This window comes from Trachemys scripta, chromosome 11, assembly GCF_013100865.1.
Source record: "Trachemys scripta elegans isolate TJP31775 chromosome 11, CAS_Tse_1.0, whole genome shotgun sequence".
Classification (NCBI taxonomy): Eukaryota; Metazoa; Chordata; order Testudines; family Emydidae; genus Trachemys; species Trachemys scripta.
Window position 1 is genome coordinate 50,510,699 of NC_048308.1, and position 19,369 is coordinate 50,530,067.

The 19,369-nt window shown below is 43.1% G+C and overlaps 1 long non-coding RNA gene across 1 annotated transcript in view; it reads right to left on the bottom strand.

Annotated features, from left to right (window-relative positions):
- LOC117885098 overlaps positions 1 to 19,369 on the bottom strand; it is a 57,972-nt gene that overhangs the window by 14,885 nt on the left and 23,718 nt on the right. Inside the window, exon 2 of the long non-coding RNA XR_004647713.1 lies at positions 4,044 to 4,139. This is a non-coding gene — a long non-coding RNA (uncharacterized LOC117885098). The remainder of the gene's footprint in view (positions 1 to 4,043; positions 4,140 to 19,369) is intronic.

Below are 19,369 nucleotides of genomic sequence, written 5' to 3' on the forward strand. Positions count from 1 at the left end.
GACTTCAGTGTTAGTTGAGGGTGTTCAGAAGCTCTGAGGAGCACTCAGTATACCAAGCGTTCATTTCTTTGAGGTGCTGAATGGCTCGACTACCATTAACTTGAGTAGGAGTTGTGGTACCCAGAACTAACAATGGCAGGTTTGGGCCCTAAAGCATTGAACATACAAGTGGAAATGAGCATTCTCACTAGGGATCCAGAATTGCACATCTGAAACCAGCCTGTGTTTGCCAAATGATCTGCATTTTTGTATCGCCAGCGTAATGAACTCTTGTTTTTATTTATTATTGTGTTAGGCAGACTTTGTGCAATTGATGTAAAACAATGTGCTTTAAACTATCTTGCTAATAGTTGGGCTATTTTGTCCCAAGAAGTTTTGGTGTTTCCTCCGGTGGGAGGGGTAGAGTCAGTAGGAAAAAAAAATTCTTGCTCACAAAGCAAAATACATTTGTGGAATTAAAAAATGGTGTCCCTAAGAAGTCAATGTGTTCATTAAACTTGCCTGGGGTCAGGGTGAATGTACGTTACCACCAATGTGGATTTTCAACATCCTGTATAATTTATCTATTCAGCAGAAGGGAGTCATTGCCAAAGTGACCTGTACATGATTTTAAAAAAGTACCTGTGCAATATTGAACTCTGCCACACTCATACTTAGAGGGTAGTAAAGCTTATTATAAATATCATTTTTACAGGCAAAAAGTCTTCTTTTTATGAGATAATATTTTTTCCTCCGTGTATTTTTTTTTTTAAATATACAAACCTGTTTCATTTTGAAATTTCCCCCCTGCATACATTGTGTATATTTTGGAAGCATGCTGCGCCTCTCCTGAACCCCTGCTGACACTATACAATATTAAACAGCTTTAAAATCCATATGTTAGGATTATTAAAAACAGAGCAAACCTCCTGGAACTAACAAGTGTGTCTGCTGTGCGCAATCTCAAGAGCTTGATTTTGTGTTGTAGCCCTCCTTACCGTTAGATTGTATTAGGCCTTGATCATACGAGGTGCTGAGTCCCCTAATCTCCTATTGCACTCCAGTTCACGAGTACTAAATTAACACAAAATGCAAATGACTGGGGGGTGGGAAGTAGATTGCAACATTTTATTGATAGGCTTCACCAGCCACTTTTTAAACTAGAAGTTACTAGATTCCGGGGGCGGGAGGTCAAAGGGCTGAGGTGTCTTAATAGTTCAGAAGCCTGCTTTGAAAATGAGCTTAGGGAAGAACATTTAAGCATTTTTAATAACTGCTTAAAAGTAATAGATGAACATTAGAAGGTGCTGACAAGTTTGAACCAAGTGCCCCAAAAGTTCAGACTGTGGTATTTCTGACTGTGATATAAGGGTGTATTTATTTTCCTCCAAACTATACTGAACCTTCTCCCTATCCCCCGCCCCCAACTCTATGTACAGACTTAAGTTACTGCTAAAATCTTTTTAATTTTCACTGGCAAGTAATTAATATTACCTTGGTATTTGCAGTATTCCCTATACTAAGTATGGAAAATACAATGGTACTGTTAATTAGGCAACAGGCCAAACTGTAAAGATCTTAGCAGTAACCATCATACACCTGCCAACTTTTGAAAATCTCAACAACCCGAGATTGACACGGGTGAAATCCTGGCAAGACCTTGGCTTCAAACCAGCCACCTCTGCTTAGTGTGACAAAGGAGCAGCTCTAACTGGCCAGGAGATGGAACTGATACATAGAGGCAAAGCAGAGCCAAATATATTCATCAGAGCCAATTGAACACATGCCTGTACTCCCATAAGGGTAAGCTTGTTAGAGAGTACTGCAGTTGTGTTCTGAGTAGTCTCACCGCAGGAGTACCGAAAATAGGGCACTATTTGCATCTGTTAATTCCGGACAATTATTGCCATTGGCCAGGAAGATAAGTAAGCGGGTCTTACTGGAGGTAAATTGATGTGTAAGTGACCGTGGTGAATGGGGTGGAATAATACAACAAAATGGCACAAACAAATTGGGCTCTAGATGAGCATTAATTCCATTTCTATCTTGTTACTCTTATTTGAGTTCTGCCACAACCGGACACATAGCCAGGGCAGTTAAAGTCAGCTAATCATCACAATCTGTGACGTACATGTCAGTACCTACGAGTACGATTTATGCTGTTGGGTGCCTGCAGGGATTCAAGACTTAAAGGACCCAATTCTGCCTGTTTTACAGAGGTGCAACTCAATGCCAGTATGGGAACGGAAGACACAACTGGGCCAGTGTAACCACACTTAGTCTGAAAACATCCTGTTTTTATAAATTATTTGGACTTCCTTAATGCTGTGTTCACTTCTGTGTAAATAATCTACCCCAGTCTATCTGATAGGTACAAAAAAGGATGGGGGGACCTGGTGATTGCGAATTGTGGCCTCACTGAAGTCTATGGAAGTTTTACCGTCGACTTCAGTGGAGCCAGGATTTCATTCCCAGTCTTCGAGCTTCTGCTTCTCTCAAGACGCATTAACGTACATTGGCAGGGGGGCGGGAAGTAGATTGCAACATTTTATTGATAGGCTTCACCAGCCACTTTTTAAACTAGAAGTTACTAGAACAGGGTTTTCTTCACTTTGCTCCTGTTTGTTATTGCCACCCGTGTTCACTGTCAATGGCTTGATGCCATTCAGGATGTCCTGGTATTTTGTGGGGAAAGAGCACAAGATGATAAGGTTTTAAGGAAAGAATCTGACTTTAAGCCTTTCGTGCTGATGTAGAGGCTGGAAGTGGAGAGATGTAAACAGGCATATCCTAGCCAGGACAGCAGAGATTTGGAAGGGAAATTGTGAAGTGTTTAAAGGACTGTGATTTTCAACAAGTATTATTTCTATTAGGATTGTTAAAAGTACAAGTATGTTGTGATAGTGACTCGTACTTGCTCAGTTACTGTTGCTGTGATGTTACCTGCTCTTTAAAATGGCATAAGCAAGAATGCTCTGGCAAAAACAAAAATAGCTCAAGAAAGCAGTTTCTCGGTATATCTACACGGGCCAAAAAAACAAGTGAAACCCACAGAGAGTTTGTCTGTGCTATGACAACCTCTGTGTCAAGGAACCTGGTTACAATGTGATTGTCTCCAGTACAGCAATGAAACATTGTTCATCTCCCAGCACAGAAAGAATTTAGATGTGCTTGGATTGTGTGACTCAACCCAGATATGTCCAAGATAAAATCAGTTAAATCCCTTTTACACTGCAAGAATTAACTGTTAGGAGACATGTTGCAGCTCAGTCTCTCAAGATGTTTTATGTAGTGTAAATGGGAAGACTCAGTCTTCCTTAGCGACCTTATCCAAAGTGTACTGAAGTCAATGGAAGACATCAGAACAAACTCTAGGTCTCTAAGGGTACATCTACACTACAGGGGGGAGTCGATTTAAGATACGCAAATTCAGCTACGTGAATAGCGTAGCTGAATTCAACGTATCGCAGCCGACTTACCCCGCTGTGAGGACGGCGGCAAAATCGACTTCTGCGGCTTTCTGTCGACGGCGCTTACTCCCACCTCCGCTGGTGGAGTAAGAGCGCCGATTCGGGGATCGATTGTCGCGTCCCAACGGGACGCGATAAATAGATCCCCGAGAGGTCGATTTCTACCCGCCGATTCAGGCGGGTAGTGTAGACCTAGCCTAAGAGACAAGGCATTGCACAGTTAAATACTGGGTTTCCAAGCATACGGTGTAGGGCTTCAGCATCCCCTTACCAAATGATATACAAAAGGTTAAAAGGGAGTATCATACACATCTTGCATTGAAACGGATGCTGATAAGGAGAAAAAGAAAAAATTCCAAGCATGCAAGAACAGGGGTATGGGGAGAGAAACCTTTTTCTGTGCACTTGTAACCTTGGCAGCATGACAGGAAAGATGTGCTTCAAATAGCAAGCAAAAATCACACAGTAACTTTAAAATGGGGCGGCAGTTTTTGAAAAAATTGCTTTGGCTGTAAGCGAACGTGTGTCTCTTGGCTTACTGTTGGCTAATAATATTTTAAACATTTCCAATTTGTCTTTGAATGTATATCTCACCTGAAGTGAAAAGAGGAAGGTGAAGTACAATTTTTAATATCTGTTGCTGTTTTTTGTGTGGAAACCATTTTATGTTCACCTGGATTAGCAGAGCAACTGTAAAAGAAAGAAAACAATTAATGAAAAAGAGTAAGATTGTGCAGAAAACAGAAAATTGGTGAAATACTCACAAACCAAAGGATCCACAATTGTCTCACATCAGCAGCTTTTCAGTGTCTTCTACGTGTAGGTAAGAAACACATACAGTTGTCTGAAACTAACCAACCTAGTAAACTCAAACTTGTTGAAAATCTTACTTGAATTTTAGCATATGCCAAGTATCATTGGATCCTTTTTGGACTACTGGAAGATGGTTTTTAGAAATATGAAATATGGGCAGACATTTAAAAATTTTCTATTTTCATGCAACCATATTATTCAGTGTGTTTGACATGCCAGCTAAATCTGACTCCCCTTTCCTTCCATTAAAAAAAAAAAAAAAAAAAAAAACCACAACCACCTCATTGTGGACTGACTTTAAAAAGAATTTCAACAGTTGCTAGGAAGGTAATGAGCAAAAATCACATGATTCTGCTTTCATATATCATAACTTTGAAGAATATTCTTTCTGAGGAAAAGCTTAGCGGTTAAAAAGAGCTAAAATTGGATTCCTCTGAGACACTGCGGGAGGTCGAAGGGGTGAGGTGTCTTAATAGTTCAGAAGCCTGCTTTGAAAATGAGCTTAGGGAAGAGCATTTAAGCATTTTTAATAACTGCTTAAAAGTAATAGATGAACATTGGACGGTGCTGACAAGTTTGAACCAAGTGCCCCAAAAGTTCAGACTGTGGTATTTCTGACTGTGATATAAGGGTGTATCTAATTTCCTCCAAACTATACTGAACCTTCCCCCCATCCCCCACCCCCAACTCTATATACAGGCTTAAGTTGCTGCTAAAATCTTTTTAATTTCCACTGGCAAGTAATTAACATTACCTTGGTATTTGCAGTATTCTCTATACTAAGTATGGAAAATACAATGGTACTGTTAATTAGGCAACAGGCCAAATTGTAAAGATCTTAGCAGTAACCATCATACACCTGCCAACTTTTGAAAATCTCAACAACCCGAGATTGACACGGGTGAAATCCGGGCAAGACCTTGGCTTCAAACCAGCCACCTCTGCTTAGTGTGACAAAGGAGCAGCTCTAACTGGCCAGGAGATGGAACTGATACATAGAGGCAAAGCAGAGCCAAATATATTCATCAGAGCCAATTGAACACATGCCTGTACTCCCATAAGGGTAAGCTTGTTAGAGAGTACTGCAGTTGTGTTCTGAGTAGTCTCACCGCAGGAGTACCGAAAATAGGGCACTATTTGCATCTGTTAATTCCGGACAATTATTGCCATTGGCCAGGAAGATAAGTAAGTGGGTCTTACTGGAGGTAAATTGATGTGTAAGTCACCGTGGTGAATGGGGTGGAATAATACAACAAAATGGTACAAACAAATTGGGCTATAGACGAGCATTAATTCCATTTCTATCTTGTTACTCTTATTTGAGTTCTGCCACAACCGGACACACACAGCCAGGGCTGTTAAAGTCAGCTAATCATCACAATCTGCGACGTACGTGTCAGTACCTACGAGTACGATTTATGCTGTTGGGTGCCTGCAGGGATTCAAGACTTAAAGGACCCAATTCTGCCTGTTTTACAGAGGTGCAACTCAATGCCAGTATGGGAACGGAAGACACAACTGGGCCAGTGTAACCACACTTAGTCTGAAAACATCCTGTTTTTATAAATTATTTAGACTTCCTTAATGCTGTGTTCACTTCTGTATAAATAATCTACCCCAGTCTATCTGATAGGTACAAAAAAGGATGGGGGACCTGGTGATTGCGAATCGTGGTCTCACTGAAGTCTATGGAAGTTTTACCATCGACTTCAGTGGAGCCAGGATTTCATCCCCAGTCTTTGAGCTTCTGCTTCTCTCAAGATGCATTAATGTGCGTTGGCCAGAGACTTCTCCTAAATGTGATTAGTCCAAGTTTAAAAGTTTTCTTTAGAGTCTAGCCTATGGCTGCAGTACATTTCAAACATTTGATTTGATTACTTTAACACAGCACTTCGGGAGATTCACTTCAGTGATAATGCGCCCATGTAAATGGCTGCTGTGTTATCTGCTGTATTGCAGATAAAAGAGCATATCTACAAACATGAGGGGAGAAAATGATTATTGCTTACTGAATTCAAAGGCATCCCTCTCCCTTAGTTTTAAAGACATCATCCGTAGGGTTTATAAAGGCAGGAAGAATTTAAATTTGAAAATGTGCAGGTTCAACATAGATCTGGGAAGATTAATTCATAATGGGCAAAATCTTGATCTTTAATGTATATGAGCAATTCCCACTGAAGTCAATGAGTACCACATGTACAGCCAGTTTGGCTCATTGTCTCTCTATCAAGACAGAAATCATCTGCTTGTACCTTTTCTACATGGTTCTCTAATTCTAACATGTTATGCCAGTCTGTCCAGAAGAGGGCGCACACAGAAAACAGGCCTTAGATCAGGGGTTCTCAAACTGGGGGTCGGAACCCCTCAGGGAGTTGTGAGGTTATTATATGGGGGGGTCACAAGCTATCAGCCTCCACCCCAAACCCCGCTTTGCATCCAGCATTTATAATGGTGTTAAATATATAAAAAGTGTTAATTTATAAGGGAGGTCCCACTCAGAGGCTTGCTCTGTGAAAAGGGTCACCAGTGCAAAAGTTTGAGAACCACTGCCTTAGATGGACCATTATAAGCAAATGAAAAGAGGCCTGTCTTGTTTTTTTTTCATTCAAGGAAATCTAAAGCCACAAATATAAGAAGCATATAAGCATGACTGCAGTTAGATTTCAGATTTAAGTATTTTATAATGTACTAGATCTGCAGTGTGTGTATACGTGTTGAATTTCCAGAACTAGAATGTTTTAATGCAAATTTGGTTTAATTATTTCTAGAGATGGACAGGAACCTGAACCCTAGATCCAATTACCTCCAGACTTTGAGGAGTTCAAAATGTGAATAAAGTTTTGTGGTTTGAGCCCATCTCTAATTGTTTCTAAGTGATATTTCTCATGTTTTGTTTAGGACCAGCAAAAACGTTGCAGTTGACTTTGCTTACTGCTGACTTATTATCCTGTTAAATTGTCAATTAAGCTTATAGGATAATAGGGGGTGTATGCATGTGCCTATCTATGGCACATGCATACACCCCCTATTATCCTGTTATCCTGTTTAACGGCTTCCAAGCTTATTGATGGATCTTGGTAAGGTGGTGGTGGAACTGGCTGTTATATAGCCTTAGTTTTCATTCAGCTGATGGTAAGGCCAAAGTTAGGAGCTGCCACAGCAAAATGGCTTGTAAGATCTTGTAGTGCTGCTTCAGTATGTGTCACCAAGGCACACTTTTCAGTGTAGAGTAGTTCCTGGAAAAATGCTTCAATCACCTTGGATATGTAGCTGAGAGAGATTAAAAAGCTTGCCAGTGCAAAAACGTCTAAGATACTGTTTGCAGAGCTATGCAGGGCTTCCTCTACCATCATAGCCAAGAATAGACCAAAAAAGGCTAGGAGCAAGAACTATCCTGGCTTCACCCGATTTGTGATTGGAAATGGGTCTGTTAGATCACCATCAACACTACCTCTTCCAATCGTGCCTTTATGGAATTGCCAAACAATGTTAATCATTTTATCTGGACATCCAAACATAGTGAGCAATTTCCAGAGAGTAGTGCAGAGCTAGTGGATATTCCAGCAGAGCAGAAGGTATCTGGATAATGTCTTGGCTTCTCCCAGACCTGCTAAGACCAAGGAAAGAAGATGGGGACAACAGGAGTCACGGCTATGCAAAGCTTCTTTTCAATTTCCCTGTGCTGTGTACACAACCCAGACTTAGTCAGGAATGAATTTTCAGCCTGACTGCAGGCACATTAGAAAAAGAAACATCATTGGAAGGATGCAGAAAAATGCATGTTGCTGCACCCACACAATAATCACTTGGCAAATTCAGCCCAGAAAGATGAGGCTAGAATTGCTGCACATTGCTTGCATGTTCTTCTTAAGTGACCCTTCCTTTTCTGTCTATATTCTTCTTACATCAGGTGTTAGCATTTTGAGATTTAGGCCTGGTCTACACTATGAGTTTAATTTGAATTTAGCAGCGTTAAATCGAATTAACCCTGCACCCATCCACACAACGAAGCCATTTCTCTCAAAATAAAGGGCTCTTAAAATCGACTTCTGTACTCCTCCCCAACGAGCAGAGTAGCGCCGAAATGGATATTGTCATTTTGAATTAGGGTTAGTGTGGCTGCAATTCGATGGTATTGGCCTCCGGGAACTATCCCACAGTGCACCATTGTGACCGCTCTGGACAGCAATCTGAACTCGGATGCACTGGCCAGGTAGACAGGAAAAGCCCCACTAACATTTGAATTTCATTTCCTGTTTGCCCAGCACAGGAGAGCACAGGTGACCACAGAGAGCTCATCAGCACAGGTAACCATGCAGGCCGATAATCGAAAAAGGGCACCAGCATGGACCATATGGGAGGTACTGGATCTGATCGCTATATGGGGAGAGGATTCAGTGCTAGCAGAACTTCGTTCGAAAACACGAAATGCCAAAACTTTTGAAAAAATCTCCAAGCCTTTGCAGAAGGTTTCTGGGCAGTGCAGCCTTATTCCGTCCTCCATGGTAGGACACTTGACCACACCATGCTAGTAGCAAGTAATCTGGTATCATTGTATGACAAAGCCTGGCAGCGTATGGTCCCAGTGTCTGCTGGCATTCAAGCAACATCCGTTCTTTATCTCGCTGTGTAATCCTCAGGAGAGTGATATCGCTCATGGTAACCTGATTGAAATACGGGAATTTAATTAAGGGGACAGGGGTGGCCCTTCCTACTGGGCTGTTTGCCTGTGACTGAAAATAAATCCTTCCCTGTAGTAAGCCAAGCGTGGGGGGAGAGGGGAGAATTGACACTGAGCTTTTCACGTGTGGCTAGCAGGGATCCTCCCTGATACCAGCCACGCGGTGGGGGGAGGGATAAAGCGATAAAGCGATCATCCCAGAGAATTGGATGTGGGGGGGTTAGTTTGTTTTCTGCTGCTGAAGGTTAACAGGAAAACTGCAGCACTCAACGAACTTTGCTTGGTATGTGGGAAAGGAGAGCGCAGAAGCCGAAAGACAATGGCTTACCATGGCCGCATGCAAGCCGAATTCTGTTGCCCAGACCTGCGTCTGTGATCTCTAGCAGCAAAGCCACAGGCACTCAATATTAAGAGGCAAAATGCGACCTTGCACAGAAATTACATGTGCTATGTAATGTGAATAGTGTTGGTCACCGTGAAAGAGTATAAGCATTGTTCTGTAAAATGTATCTTTTTTAAAAATTCTCTCCTTTTTTCCCTCCCTCCCTCCAGCAGCTGCAAATTTTTCAAGCCTCCTTCCTCCGTCCCGAAGGCTATCTCAGATAAAGCATCAGAAAAAGAGGACGCGAGATGAGATGTTTGCGGAAATCATGGAATCCACCTGCAATTAAAGAGCTCATCTGAATGAGTGGAAGAACACGGTTTCAAAGTATAGGAAAGAAGCCAGTGAACGTGAGGACAGGAGGGACCAACGTGAGGACAGGAGGGACGCTTGAGATGAGAGGTGGCGGCAGGAAGATCAGAGTAGGCAGAATGCAATGCTGGGGCTGCTACGTGAGCAAACAGACATGCTCCAGCGTCTGGTGGAGCTTCAGGAATGGCAGCAGGATCACAGACTGCTGCTGCAGCCCCTGTATAACCACCCTCCCCACTCACCATGTTCCATAGCCTCCTCACCCAGACGTGTAAGAATGTGCGGGGGGATGGGGGGAGGCTCCGTGCACCCTCCCATTCCACCCCAGTGGACAGCCCAAGCAAAAGGCTGTCATTATTTTAACCTTTTTTTAGTGGCCTTTTCCTTCCCTCCGATCCTCCTCCCAAACCCCACCCAGGCTACCTTCTCAGTTCTCTCCCTCTTTTTATAATCAAGTAATAAAGAATACATGATTTTTAAACGATAGTGACTTTATTTCCTTTGAAAGCAAGCTGTGATCGAAGGGGGAGGGTGGGTTGCCTACAGAGAATGAGTCAATAAAGGGGGCGGGTTTTCATCAAGGAGAAACAAACAGAATTTTCACACGGTAGCCTGGCCAGTCATGAAACTGGTTTTCAAAGCTTCTCTGATGCGCCGCACTTCCTGGTGTGCTCTTCTAATTGCCCTGGTGTCTGGCTGCGTGTAGTCAGCAGCCAGGTGATTTGCCTCAGCCTCCCACCCCGCCATAGAGGTCTCCCCCTTACTCTCACAGAGATTGTGGAACACACAGCAAGCAGCAATAACAATGGGGATATTGGTTTGGCTGAGGTCTGAGCGAGTCAGTAAAGTGTGCCAGCGACCTTTTAAATGGCCAAATGCACGTTCCACCACCATTCTGCACTTGCTCAGCCTGTAGTTGAACAGGTCCTGACTACTGTCCAGGCTGCCTGTGTACGGCTTCATGAGCCATGGCATTAAGGGGTAGGCTGGCTCCCCAAGGATAACTATAGGCATTTCAACATCCCCAACGGTTATTTTCTGGTCCGGGAAGTAAGTCCCTTGCTGTAGTCGTTTAAACAGAGTAGTGTTCCTGAAGACGCGAGCGTCATGAACCCTTCCTGGCCAGCCCACGTTGATATTGGTAAAACGTCCCCTGTGATCCACCAGTGCTTGCAGCACCATTGAAAAGTAACCCTTGCGGTTTATGTACTGGGTACCCTGGTGCTCCAGTGCCAAGATAGGTATATGGGTTCCATTTATCGCCCCACCACAGTTAGGGAATCCCATTGCAGCAAAACCATCCACTATGGCTTGCTCATTTCCCAGAGTCACTACCTTTCGTAGCAGCAGCTCAGTGATTGCTTTGGCTACTTGCATGACAGCAGCCCGCACAGTAGATTTGCCCACTCCAAATTGATTCCCGACTGACTGGTAGTTGTCTGGCGTTACAAGCTTCCACAGGGCTATCACCACTCGCTTCTCAACTGTGAGGGCTGCTTTCATCCTGGTATTCTGGCACTTCAGGGCAGGGGAAAGCAAGTCACAAAGTTCCATGAAAGTGCCTTTATGCATGCGAAAGTTTCACAGCCATTGGGAATCGTCCCACACCTGCAACACTATGTGGTCCCACCAGTCTGTGCTTGTTTCCCGGGCCCAGAATCGGCGTTTCACGGATAGAACCTGCCACATCAACAACATGATCTCCAAAGCGTCGGGACCTGCAGTTTGAGAGAAGTCTGTGTCTGTGTCCGTGTCCATGTCCTCATCACTCTTGTCGCCGCGCTGCCATCGCCACCTCCTCCTTGCCTTGTTTTTCTGGTCCTGGTTCAGCATAAACTGCATGATAATTCGCGAGGTGTTTACAATGTTCATGACTGCTGTCTTGAGCTGAGCGGGCTCCATGTTTGCCGTGGTATGGCATCTGCTGTGTTCACCCAGGAAAAAAGGCACGAAACGGTTGTCTGCAGTTGCTTTCAAGGAGGGAGGGGTGAGGCTGTACCCAGAACAACCTGCAACAATGTTTTTTGCCCCATCAGGCACTGGGATCTGAACCCAGAATTCCAAAGGGCGGGGGAGACTGCGGGAACTATGGGATAGCTATGGGATAACTACCCACAGTGCAACGCTCCAGAAATCGACGCTAGCCCCGGTACATGGACGCACACTGCCGAATTAATGTGCTTAGTGTGGCCGCATACATTCGACTTTATACAATCTGTTTCCAAAATTTAAATTCTGTAAATCCGGATTAATCCCGTAGTGTAGACATACCTTTACATTCAGGGAGGGGAGTTCCTGTCAAAACAAATCAAAGTGAATTGACTTTCCAAGGCTTAGTATAGAAAATCCTATAAAAACTGCATGTTCAGTTATTTTTGTAATTTCATTTTTTAATGTTTTATGGTAAATATATACAGCAAGTTGCCTCAAGGCCTCCTTTATTCGTAAACTAGGATGCGTCTGAGCTTCACCTTGCATTTCTATAGATTAGACTAGAACGAAAGCTAAGATTCAACAGAGAAATTATGGGTAAAAATTTCAAAAGCACCTAAGAGACTTAGGCCCTTAAGTCCCACTGAAAGTCAATGAGAGTTAGACTCCTAAATCTAGGCCCTTTTGAAAATTCTACCCTGTGTGCTGGTATTCTACAGTGCTGCTTACATCTTAGGGAAGATAGCTCCCTACAAAAGTTTCAATGGGATATAAGATGTTTTTGAGTTCAGCAATATAGTACTTTACTAGTTAGGTGGTGGTAGCGGTATACACTGGCCTTCTCTGTGAGCACCCCACAGCTTTGGATTTACTTTCCCCTTCCCCCCCCGTACCCATATCTATTAACTTTCAGGGCATGTGGCTAAGTTCAACTTTCTACACTGTGTTCCAAGACAGGGGTGGGCAAAAATTGTAAAGGGTCAGAGATTTTAATTTCTGGGTTTGCTGGTAGTGAGCTGTCTTGAATTGTACTGCACTTTATTTATGTATGTGGGTTTTGATTTTGTTGTATTTTAAGATATATGAAGGGCAGATGAATTAGCCTTTTTATAGGCCTGGTTTCCACTTAAAACTTGAGTCCACATATCTACAGTGATAGGTGTGAAAAATGCTATAGTGATGCTGACCTGACCCTTGCTGTAGACACAGCTAGGTTGACAGAAGACTGCTTCTGCCAACTTAGCTACCATCTCCTGGGGAAGTGGAATTCCTACAGCAGTGGAAAAAACCTCTTTCGTCACGGTCGTCTGTGTCTACACTACAGAATTATAGTGGCATTAACTACGGTGCAGTAGCTATGCTACTATAGAGCCTGTTGTGTGTACATGACCTTAATGTGTGTACAAATCTAAATAAATAATACATAGTGATGGGAGTCAGAGGAAGAGGAGATTAGTAAATAGAGTTTTTTAAGGAGCAGGGTTTAAAAATTCAGACAGCCAGTTTACCTCCACTCTCACATAGGCAAGAGAGCAGCAGTAAAGTGCTAATCTGCTTAATAATAAACATTATTAATACTAAGTCATGGTTCCAGTGCTTTGTGGTAGAAAAAAAATAATTAGCTTATAGCACAAACAAAGGAAAGATCAGGGATGATTAAAATTATAATTAAACTATGGGAATGACACTGATATCGCAGACATCTCTGCAGACTATTTGAACAGAGCATTAAACAAAGTCAATCATTTCTACATAATAATGGTATTTACAATAACACAATGGGAATGCTAGACATTTAACTGCAGACCGGTTAGAGTCTTACAATATATTTACAGCATTAAAATCCAGAGAGAGAACAGATATGGCCTGTATTAAAAAAAAAAATGGTTAAAGCTCTGGTTCCATTTTCAGATACTGGGCTTTAGCATAATAAGAAAAGGCCAGGAAAATGAAAATTGGGGAGGATGTTGAATAGGCATTTTAAAAAGAGGATTTGCTATAGTGAGTTTATAACGGGTTGCTTTTGATTACATTGTAATACAAGATTAAGAGAAGTTGGGGAAAAATCATAATTATACATTTCTATAATCCATGAAAAACAATTTAAAGATAAGATAATAGAATGTTGCTAGCAACTTCAGACAAACTTTTCCCATTTGTGGTCACTGTTAGTTGCATTCTTTAGGCCTAGTGGAAAAAACAGATAGAGTTTAAAAGAAACCATAGAGGAATTTAGCAGCATTTACAGATTCAAAATAAAGGGCTGTACCCTGCTAGGGACTGACCATCAGGGTACTAAGTGCCCTCAGATCCTATTGACTGTGAAGTGTTGAGATTCATTTAATGTTTTGCACCATTTGAAGCCATGGAGGTGAACATAGTGCAAGAAAGACTATGATGGAGGGAACACACAGACAGGGTGAATATTCCTGTTCATATTGGGTCAGATTGTAACCCCTTGCTCCCAGTGGTGGCGTATGTCCACGTGAGTGTCCCCACTGATGTCAGGGAGGCTGTGTGTGTCATTATGCAGTTCACAATCTGGTTTACAGAAAAAACTATCCATTCAGGTTTTTAAAAATCATATTAAATGACCTAGAAAGAAAGTGCTTGTTAGACAACGGGTTATGTCTATGCTGCAATTAAAAACCCATGGCTGGCCGGTGCCAGCTGACTCAGGCTCATGGGGCTTGGGCTAAGGGGCAGATGTTTGGCTGGGACCCTCCCACCTTGCAGGGTCTTAGAACCTGGGCTCCAGCCCGAGCCCGAATGTCTACACCCCAGGTAAACAGCCCTTTATCTTGAGCCCTGTGTACCCGAGTCAGCTGGCACAGGTCAGTCGCGGGTAGTGTAATTGCAGCGTAGACACACCCAAAACCAGCGACTGTGCCAGGAGTTAGGGTGTAGAAGATGGGGCCTCTGAAGGAAGAGGAACAGCCTTGTGGCCTGCAGAGAAGATTTCTCCCCATTTTCTCCTGGAGAGCTGCACAGTCCCGGTACTTCGGTGGCCTGTGGAAACAGAATTTGGGATTTAATGCAGCAAATGTATTCAAGTTAAGTAACTCGTGTAGGACCGAAGCAAAAGCATTGGGTGTTGTAACCTCCCCTGTAGAATAAAAAATGCGTAGGTGGAAAAGATGGGCCAAAAATTACACATCAGCATGCAGTGTATAAAGCACCCTAGAGTCCCATCTGCTCTAGTGGAACATTGGAATTGCCTTACTTGACCAGACCAGTGATTCATCTCTTTGCCAGTGGCCAGCACCAGGTGCCTTCAATGAAAAAAGGACAAAAATGTTTGCAGTAGGCAGCTGTGGGATAACTTGACCACAGGGAAAATTTCCTCCTAACCCCCATTACTTAGAGGTTGGTTTAAACTAGGGTGACCAGACAGCAAATGCGAAAAATCGGGACAGGGTGTGGGGGGTAATAGAAGCCTATATAAGAAAAAGACCCAAAAATCGGGACTGTCCCTATAACGTCGGGACATCTGGTCACCCTAGTTTAAACATGAGGTGAGAGACCGTGTAAGGTGTATATCAGTCAGTGGATGTGATTTCAGTGATTGCAAAATATCCAGACACGGAAGATATGACATCCACTTAAATGACGTAAACAAGTCTGTGTTTATAACGTCTCATCACCCAACATGCAGAAGGCCCTACATAACCATTGAAATCTGCACTGATGTGAGGAATAGCTAATAGGTTAAGGAAAGCAAGAGGATCAGTCAGCAGATAATACCAGCTGAGGCATGCATACAGATAGTGTGTGAAGAGAGGGGACAGCATGTTTAAAACAATGCATAAATCTCCATTATGGGGAAAAGACAATCAAGGGTAGCTTTATATGTTTTAAGAACAAGCCATATTGTGTACGCAGAGGATCACAGCTGTCTCAGGGGTATAGAGTGTGGTGGTATTCAATAGATGTGGGAAGGCTCTGCCAGTATAAACCTGCTGCCCCCAGTGCACTTTGTGAATTCTTGATGTTGCTCATGTGGCAAGTTACTATGTCTTAAAGGAAGAATGAGTCAGGAAAGAGGGGCATCTTGAGTCTAGAATATGAAAGATAGACTTGCCCTGTGTGCCATAAGAACCAGGAAAGGTTTGTTTAATATCAATTGCAACAGACTGTTACAGATAAGGAACAGCAAGCATATGCCTAAGACATATATTACCCATTATAAAAAGAATGAATTAGAAAATTGAAACTTACAAAATCATAACTGAACAGTATTAATCCAAAAGCAAATACAGTCCACTTGTCATTATGGATAGGGCCATACCAGCCTACAATGGGAAAGAGAAAAACCTGGTGTGTTCTTTTCAAATGACAACCCCCTTCCCCTCCACCAAACAGCTGGGTTATTTTACCAGAAATAGAAGAGGATTGGAGTCAGACAACAAATGTGATTAGATGCATGGGAAAGCTTCCATGTGGAGAGAAAATAAGAAGATTAGCACTGTTTAGAGAGGAGAATCAAAGCTGCCATCATAGAGATATATAAAATAGTGAATGGTATAGAGAAGGGAAATCAGGGGCATGTATTTTCAATACAAAAACGTGGGGGATGCCTGGTGAAATGAAGTGTCAACAGACATAAAAATGATGAAAGGAAATATGCATAATTAACTTGTTGAACTCCTTGCCACAAGATATTTTAGAGACAGCTTAGTAGGAATCATTATTCCAGAATTTTCTATTATGGGGTTTATTTGTTTTTTATTTCCTCTTAGCATTTGACACTGGCCACTCTCAGAGACAGGATACTGGATTAGACGCACCATCGGTCTGATCTGGAATGAAAATTCCTATGCTGCTGCTGTTTGATTTTTAAAAAGGGCATAAAATATTTAGAACTTTCATCCTTTGAAGAGAATCCAGGTGATTGTGGAAATGCCTGGGCAAGATCAATTTCTCTGTTTCTCCAGTGTTCTGTTCAGCCTCACTTCATCACTTGCGGAGGGATCTTTCTGAGGCTTACCAGAGAAATCCTCTGAATGTGTGAATCTCAGGGCAAAAGCCTGAGATGAAGCAGGTCTGAAACCACATCATCCTCAGTTACCAGTGTCCTCCCAGGCAGGTTCAGACAGTGCTGGCAAACAGGCAGCTGCAAAGGGTCCCACCTCTCCAGACACAGGATGAAATGCCCGTGTAATACGCCTTGAGACGCCTGGGTAAGAGGATCAGCTGCTGCTGGAAGTGGTGCAAGGAGCACGGGGAGCTGGGAATATTGGTGCCACGCGTAAAGACTCTGGACCACACCATCGTCACCCCGACCGCCAGAGCTATGCTGGAAAGGTCCCAGAAAGATGCCATCCGCTGCCACTATGCTGAGAACCTGAAGCAGAAGCTGGACCAAGGCAAGGTGTTCAAGGTGTCCAGCAAGTGGGACGCCAGTAACCACTTCCTCCCCGGGGGCAGCTTCACCAGGTTCGCCGACTGGCAGTTTGTCCACAGGGCCCGACTCAACTGCATTCCCCTCAATGGAGCCATCTGCCATGGCAACCGGGACAAGCGCTGCAGGAAGTGTGGCTACACAAACGAAACCTGCCGCACGTCCTGTATGGATGCAAGAAGCACTCCGGAGCCTGGCGGCACCGCCACAATGCCATCCAGAACTGGCTGGTGAAAGCCATCCCGCCGTCCCTGGGGAAGATCACCCTCGACTCCACCATCCCCGGGACAGACAGCCGACTGCGACCTGACATCGTCGTAATGGACGCAGAAAAGAAGAAGGTCCTCCTGGTAGATGTCACGGTGCCTTTTGAAAACAGGTCACCGGCCTTCCACGAGACTCGAGCACGGAAGGAGTCAAAGTACACCCCGCTGGCCGAGACCCTGAGAGCCCAGGGCTACGAGGTCCAGATACACGCCCTGATCGTGGGAGCCCTGGGCTTGTGGGATCCCCACAACGAGTCGGTTCTGAGAGTGTGCGGAGTTGGTCGACGCTACGCCTGGCTCATGAGACAGCTCATGGTGTCCGACATCATCAGGTGGTCCAGAGACATTTTTATGGAACACATCACAGGACAATGCCAATACCACACTAAGTAACTGAGACTGCCGACCAGGGAAATAACCCACTTCCTTCCCTGACGGACCAAGTGACGCACCCCACCCATGTACTTATCCGCTACACCGATGCTGACTTGGACTCCTTATACATTCTGTGGGTGACTTAGCCGAGCCCACTTATCCACTGACCCTTGAAAAACTCTTGCACCCCAATCTGGCTCTATGCCAGTTATGTGATATGTATGTATCTCTTCACCCTTGCAACCGACACCTGTAATCCAGCCTGACCCCAGATGTACAGTACCTTCCCTTTTAACTTGTGTATATATAATTTTAAACATTCACTTTAATAAAATTTATTCCTCATGTGCAATTGCTATGTAATGTGCAGTACAAACTGCTTTGTAGTGATCCATTCCCAGCAGTACCGCTAACATCTGTGTTCACCTGTGCAGAATGGAAAAGGAGCAGTTTATTGTAGCCTTAAGTTGCTCATTCTTTATTACTATGTTAAACAATACTTCAGGAAGATGGCATGTGGTGAAAAGAGGTCTCCAACTCTGGAGACCACATCCATTTTCCCTACAAGGAAAAAGTAACCAAAATGCATTACTTTGTACCACTGCTCCAGGCTCATAATAGCATCAGCCAAGACCACAGTAGTTTTCGATATCTTGCACACTAACAATGAAAAGTCTCTGGCTATCTGATTAATACTGTGCACACGCAGCACAATAGGTCTTTAATGCCAGTATCTCCTATAAATGGTTCACTTGTGCTGCTGACAGACAGACTTTTAGATTTAAGGAAAGAAAAACAAACTTAAACAGAAGTTCTGGTGCTCTTTAATGCTCTCAAATCTTTCTTACTCTTTACATCCTTTAGAAACTTGAACAACAGAAAAATGAGCACAGAGCAGTAAGAGGAACGTGGGGAAATCTCTTTTAGATGAAAGAGTGGCTAGAACAGGCTTGTTTTCAATTGTATAATAGCCAGTGAAAGAAAATATAGACAGTGAGGAATCTTCCATTATGGTATTGTAAGAAAGCAAATATTTGAGGGCCTTGTAAATCAAATAGATAAGGACAGATTAAATGTGATTCACAGGTCTCTTTCTTGCTGTATGTTATAAACATTGGAGCAGAGGACTGTATTTGATGATGAACTATACAATTCAGAGTTAGCAAGAGAAGCAGTAGCCTTCTGTAAAGCTCATTCAAAGATGTATAAATCACAAGGGATATTGTATCATTTTATCAGTGGGTTTTTTAGTAACTAGGCACAACTGTTTCAGGCATACACAAAATATAAGAAATATCTCCCCCGAAAGTCTGTTATTTTCTCAGCAAACAGGTTTGCTGTGAAATTCAGACATAAATATAATACGATGGGAAATTATCTGCTGGGTAGAAGGAAATTGTGATGCTGGTAAAAGTGCCCAATACAGAGAAGTAGATCCCAATGGAAGGATTTATCAAGAAGAAAATTAAAGTCATATGGCAATAAAGATGGGATGCAGGGAATACAGCAAGATAGTACTGCCTATATAAATCAGTAGAAAACATTAAATACAGACAGCATTAGACGTGGTTAGAAACAGCTTTGCTGTGGATCAGAATTGGACGTAATGGGCCAAGTCCTGTTTTTCTAACTTAGGACCAAGTGTTCTTAGGGCTTATGACAGAGCACTGGGCAACAGCCGCTGTACCAGAGCTCTGATCACTGGATCACCATTTAAGTTGTCCTAGAGTAAACCTGAGAGGCAAAGCTGTGCCTAAT